Below are 6,443 nucleotides of genomic sequence, written 5' to 3' on the forward strand. Positions count from 1 at the left end.
GTTGTATCAATGATATCTACATGTTCCAAGGAGAGAACTCTGTTGATAGTGAAAACTTTAGGTAACTGAGATGGTATAGTGGGGAGATTAGGGGGGATATCTGGGAAGTAAGCTGAGATCACTTTATCTCCTGGAGAGAAGTCTTCTGTAGGGATCTTCTTGTTCCTCCACCCCCTTGGTACCTTCTTCTTTGTCCCTTTCGATGCTGCCTTGCTCTTGGCGACCTCTTCTTCTAAGGGAATTTTGTTGTTGTCTTCACATGCCTCTGGTGGTTTAGGTTCCTCCAGCTTCTCTTTGAGCTGTGACAATTGCTGTTTGCCTTGTTCATCATTCAGTGGGGGTTCTCAGATGTGTTGGTTGTGCTTCAGTACTTGTTTCCTCTATCAACATCTCATTATGATCATTGCTTGGTTCTTTGTTTTCTTGGTCTTCTTCTTGTGAGAATTTGAAGACATTAAAGCTGAGTCGTTCATCATGGATCCTCAATATTAGCTCCCCTCGCTCGACATCTATGAGTGCTCTGGCTGTAGCTAGGAATGGTCTTCCCAATATGATTGGGTGAGTGTGGCTCTCTTCCATGTCCAAGATGACAAAGTCTGTGGGAAGAAAGTATTTTCCCACCTTTAACAACACGTTTTCCACCACCCCTCTTGCTTGTTTTTGAGTTTTCTCAGCCAGCCTGATGACTACATCTGTGGGCAATATCTCATTGATCTGTAGCCTCTTCACCAGGGATAAGGGCATTAAGTTGATGCTTGCTCCCAAATCGCAGAGTGCTCTATCAAACATTGTTTCCCCTATGGCACAAGGGACATGAAAACTCCCTGGATCTTTTCTTTTCTTAGGGAACTGCGGTTGAATGAGGGCACTGCACTCCTTATTCATCACTATAGTTTGGCCTCCCTTGAGTGAGCTTTTCCTGGGAAGCAGCTCTTCATATACTTGATGTATGCAGGCATTTGTTGGATAGTCTTGATGAACGGTATGTTCACATGCAAAGATGCAAACAAGTCAAGAAATCTTGAGTATATTCTCTTCTCCACAGCACCCTTGAGCAGTTGGGGAAAAGGTGCATAGAGTCTCAGCAGCTCCTATTTTGAGATTTCTGGTTCTTGGTAATCTTTTTCCCCCTCCTCTACTGAGGTATCTTCAGGTTGTTCTGACAGCTTGCTTGGCTTGTCCTCAGTCTCCTTATCACTTATAGTGATCATCTTGCAATCTTCTCATCTTACTTTATTTGTTTCACCTCTCGGATTCTTCTCTGTGTCACTTGGGAATTCATCTGTGGGTTTGGAAATTTGTTCAGAGAGATACCCTACTTGGGACTCCAACCTCTTGATTGTGTCTCCCTGGTTCTTGAAACTGGCTCTCACTTCCTCCTTGAACACCTTGTTATCTTGAATCTCCTTGCTTATGCCTTCAAGTAGATTCTCAATCCTTGAGATTCTTTCATCAAATGATGATAGGTCAGGCTGAGGAGGGTTATTCTGGCCTTGATATGAATGTGGAGAGGTGTTGTTATGGGGGTGTTGATATGTTCTAGATGTGAAGTTTTGGTGGGCTGGATTGTTTGGATTTGGATGTCTTTGATCAAGGCTTTGGTCTTGTTGATTTCCCCACCCAAAGTTTGGGTGATTCCTCCATCCAGGGTTGTAGGTCTTGGAGTATAGATCATGGTTTTGCCTAGGTGAATTCCCAATGTAGTTGGCTTGCTCCTGACTACCCTCTGCTTCTTCATTCACTCCTTCTTGGGTTGTTGATGAAGTGGAGATTGCTGCTACTTGGTTCCTCTCCATCTTCTTGGTGAGGTCAGCCAGCTGCTGGGTAATGAGCTTGTTTTGGGCCAGAAGAGCATCTACATTGTTTAGCTCCATTACTCCTCTTGTGTTCCCTCTTTCGGAAGCATAGAAGTAGTTTTTCTCTGCTACAGTTTCAATGACATCTATGGCCTCCTCAATGGTCTTCTTCTTGTTCAAAGATCCTCTGGATGAATGGTCTACGACCTTCTTTGACTCATAAGAGAGCCCTTCATAGAAAATATGCAGCTGCACCCATTCATTGAACATATCTGGTGGGCACCTCCTTGTTAGGTCTTTAAACCTCTCCCATGCTTCATATAGAGTCTCACCATCTTGTTGCCTGAAAGTTTGGACCTCAGCTCTCAGTCTATTGATTCATTGAGGAGGGTAAAATCTTGCTAAGAATTTGTTCACCACATCTTCCCAAGTTGTCAAGCTCTCCCTTGGGAAAGACTCCAGCCACTTGGCTGCCTTATCCTTGAGTGAGAATGGAAATAAGAGTAGTCTATAAGCGTCAGGATAAACACCAATAGACTTCACTGTGTCACATATTCTCAAGAAGGTGGTTAGATGTTGATTGGGGTCCTCTTAGACACTTCCTCCGAACGAACAGTTGTTCTGAACAAGGGTGATGAGCTGTGGTTTTAGTTCAAAATTGTTGGCATGGATGGTTGGCTTTTGAATGCTACTTCCACAGTTTCCTGGGTTTGGATTGATGTAAGAGCCTAAAACTCTTCTATCCTCTCCAGCATGATTTTCTCGACCTCTACCGCCATGGTTGTGAGCCTCTTCCTCACGATGGTTTTCCATGTTTTCTTCTATGTTTGGTTCAAAGTATTCCTCAAAGTGTTCCTCCTCTTCTTCAGCACCAACTACACATTTTTCTCTTGCCTCCCTCCTTAGTCTAAGGAAGGTTCTCTTAGGTTCAGAATCAAAGGAAGTTGAAGCCCCGCTTCTTCTCCCTGTCATACAACCAACAAGTACAAGCAAAGAGAATAGGTGCAGAAAGTATATCTGTCAGAATTACTGTTAGTGTGAGTGATGCAATATATCAAACAGTTAGTGGGTTAGTGAGATGAATAGTAAATAACAAAGAAAAAGTAGGGGGAAGGGAAGAAATTAACTAAAACAGGAAGTAGATGACTCAAACAGAAAATTAAATCAAACAAAAACAAAATGCTCAATCTAGTTATCCTCCAATCTAATCATTGTTGATGCACAATCAATCCCTGGCAACGGCGCCATAAACTTGATGCACGGAAAACTTGTCTCTTAACAAATTTTCTTCGGCAAGTGTACCGAATTTGTCGTCAAGTAAAAACTCACAATAGAGTGAGGTCGAATCCCACAAGGATTGATTGATCAAGCAACTTTAATTAGAGGAATGTTCTAGTTGAGCGAATCCAGGAATTGAGTTTAGAATTGCAGAAAATAAAATGGCGGGAAGGTAAATGACAGAAAAAGTAAATGCTAGAATTAAAGAACTGAAAGTAAATGACTGAAGTAAATTGCAGAATTGTAAATGGGAATGGGGGAATTGCTCATGAAAGTAAATGACGGAAAATAAAGAGAATGGGTAAGATCAGAAATGGGGAGTTCATTGGGCTTAGGAGATGTTGAATTCTCTGGATCAATTTCATTTTCATCTCTTCCTCAATCAATGCACTCATTGATCTCCTTGGCAATCTTAAGTAATTGAATTACAATTTCTTGTAATTCAATCTCTCAAATCTTGATCAATAGCCAATTCCTTGGTCAATTGATCATGAGAAGAGATGAAGTATGGTCACTGATTATACCACATGCATTTCCCAAATCAAGTGTTGAGAGGATTATAGTCAGATATCCATCCAAATCCAATTTGGTCCAGCATGAGAAAGCATTTCTAGCGTGATCTCTTCATTCCTCTTTCAAGGTTCAGAAGAGATCCAAGTATGAATAGCTTCTTTTCCAAGATAACTACCCAATTGGATGAAGATCGAAAGCTTTCAAGTAAAATCAAGAGAAAAGATAGAAGAAGAATAATGAAAACTAGTATTGATCCATCAAATTACAACAGAGCTCCCTAACCCAATGAAAGGGGTTTAGTTGTTCATAGCTCTGGAAAATGAAAACAAAGTGGTGTTAACGTTCAGTGAAAATATGGGTTCGAGAACGTTAGTGACATTCAACTTTTTCACTAACGTTCCTTACCCAAGTAAGAGCCACGTTAACCTCAACGTTAGTGGCACAAACGTTGCCACTAACGTTGCCTCTTTGTCCTTCGCGCACGTTATTGGGACTCAACTTTCCCAATAACGTTGAGAAGCCTCCCCCTTCCCTACGTTAGAGTCCACGTTAACTTAGTTAACGTGGCTCTTTTAACGTAGGCTTGCCAACCTTCGAGAACGTTAGTGACACTTAACATTGTTACTAACGTTGCAACGTGCCCCTTAGCTCCCACGTTAGAGTCCAGGTTAACTAGGTTAACGTGGCTTCTAACGTGGCCTATGCTAGCCATCTCCAACGTTAGTGACAATGTTGAGTGTCACTAACGTTGGTTCAACATTCCCTTATCCACGTTAGCTTCCACGTTAACTAAGTTAACGTGGGAGTTAACGTGGGAGTTAACGTGGCTCATGGTGGCATGTGTGGGCTCCTTCTGACGTTAGTGACAATGTTGGGTGTCACTAACGTTGGCGTCACCTCCCTTCCTCACGTTAGCTTCCACGTTAACATAGGTTAACGTGGGAGTTAACGTGGCCTAGTGTGACTTGGCCAACGTTAGTGATAATGTTGAATGTCACTAACGTTGGCTTCCCCCCTTTCTTCTTAATGTTAGAGGCCACGTTAACTAAGTTAACGTAGTGACTAACGTGGCCACTTATGAGCTTGGTCCAACGTTAGTGATAATGTTAAGTGTCACTAACGTTGGCTCCATTTCCTTTCTTCCACATTAGAGTTCACGTTAACTTAGTTAACGTGACTCTTAACGTGGGCAATGATGGCTTCGAGAGCGTTATTGGCAATCACTTTTCTCATTAACTTTGCAAGTTACTCCCATTCCACGTTAGTGTTAACGTTAGTGTAACTAACGTAGCCACTAATGTGGTTCTTCTTTGCTTCCTTTGTCCTGAAATCAAGCAATAAAGTGCATCAAAGTTCTAGTCCAAGTCATGGGAAATGCAACATCCAATTTGTCCTTAAATTCATGCAAAATCCTCATGAAATCATGTAAATTGCACAATGCATGCTTGAATCAAGATGTAAGTGAATATCTACCCAAAACCAGCTTATTTCCTAAGAGAATGTGTAACGACCCAATTTCTGGTACGTCATGATCATACTAGAAACTGAGCGCTACCAACTTGTCTACTTATCTATTATCTATTATTTATTATATGAGCCTGATTCGTTGTTAAAAGCGTAATTATTTTACGAGGTACTTTTTTTTTTGAAAACATTTGGATTAATAGACGAAATCATTCATAAGCAATTCACAACTGATAACAGATAAAACAGTTATAAACAACCATACATAAATATATCACAAGCAGTTGATATCATTCGGTTATCCAGCTTTTATTAGAGTAAAGATCTTTAGTTAGGACACCCCTAGATATAGCTAAATAATATCTATATACATATATATACATACAACATCCCAGGCCCTGACCTGTTCAAGAAGTCCCTAAGCTGGCACCCAGGCTAGCCTAGACTCTATACTCACCTAGTCCCTCTAAACTACTAAAGCGAGGGAAAGTACGTTCTAGGTCTTCAAAACTCAAGTCAGGTGGATCGTCATCAAAAGGTGGAAGGTCGTCTACTAATCCTCTGCATGATCATATGTCATCAAAGAGCGTCTCTCAAGTACTTCATCGAGTGGCCACATAATAGCAACATCGTACGGAGGACTTAGGTTAAAGTTTGTAGATAAGCAGGGTGTAGATGTTGGCTGGTCTCACAGTATTTACATATAAATAGAAACGGAGATCACTCTAGACTCAGCAGACTACCTAGAGCGGAATCTTTTTTGCGAACGGTCGTCAGTAAACTACAGAAGGGTACTCATGCTTCCATCTGAAGGGGGAAGGGAGAGAGAAGGGGTAAGAACTGGGGAGTTCTTAGTAGGGTCGGGGTTATTAGTTAAGTTCATTAATTTGGGGTCGATTAGCGGACAAATAACATAATATAGCGAAGCAGTAAATAGAAAATAAAGATAGAAAGAGAAAGTAGAGACAACAGAAAGCAGAACACAAACAAAAGAATACAAGAAAATAAAACACAGAAATCGCATGCAAGCAGACAAACATAAAGAAATAGACCACACTCAGAAAGGAATGCAACAAAGAATGATGTGCAGACAAGAATGATGCATGTCTAGCCCTAGTGCAGGTAATGAGCTCATCTGTCGGTTACTAACCCGCTCCCGACGTTATTCAGCAACCTCTGTCTGGATAAGGCTTTCCTATTGGCTATACCCCTGTGTACAGGAAATAACCCCTCTGCCACCACAGGGTCCACTGCACGCAGGAAATAACACATCTGCCACTGCAGGGATGTATGCCGACACACCTTCTGTATACAGGAAATAACCCCTCTGCCACTACAGAAATGGAACAGGTGGTCACGGTACTTCTGTAGCAGGAAATAACCCCTCTGCCT

General features: G+C 41.6%; 1 non-coding gene across 1 annotated transcript; it reads left to right on the forward strand.

Moving 5' to 3' along the window:
• Positions 1-2,061: 2,061 nt before the first annotated feature.
• Positions 2,062-2,168, forward strand: LOC148561561 (small nucleolar RNA R71). Its single transcript, XR_015887910.1, has one exon. It is a non-coding gene; the product is annotated as a small nucleolar RNA R71 (small nucleolar RNA).
• Positions 2,169-6,443: the final 4,275 nt, after the last annotated feature.

The sequence above is a fragment of the Arachis ipaensis genome, chromosome B6 (genome assembly GCF_059453495.1).
Source record: "Arachis ipaensis isolate K30076 ecotype BB chromosome B6, ASM5945349v1, whole genome shotgun sequence".
Lineage (NCBI taxonomy): Eukaryota > Viridiplantae > Streptophyta > Magnoliopsida > Fabales > Fabaceae > Arachis > Arachis ipaensis.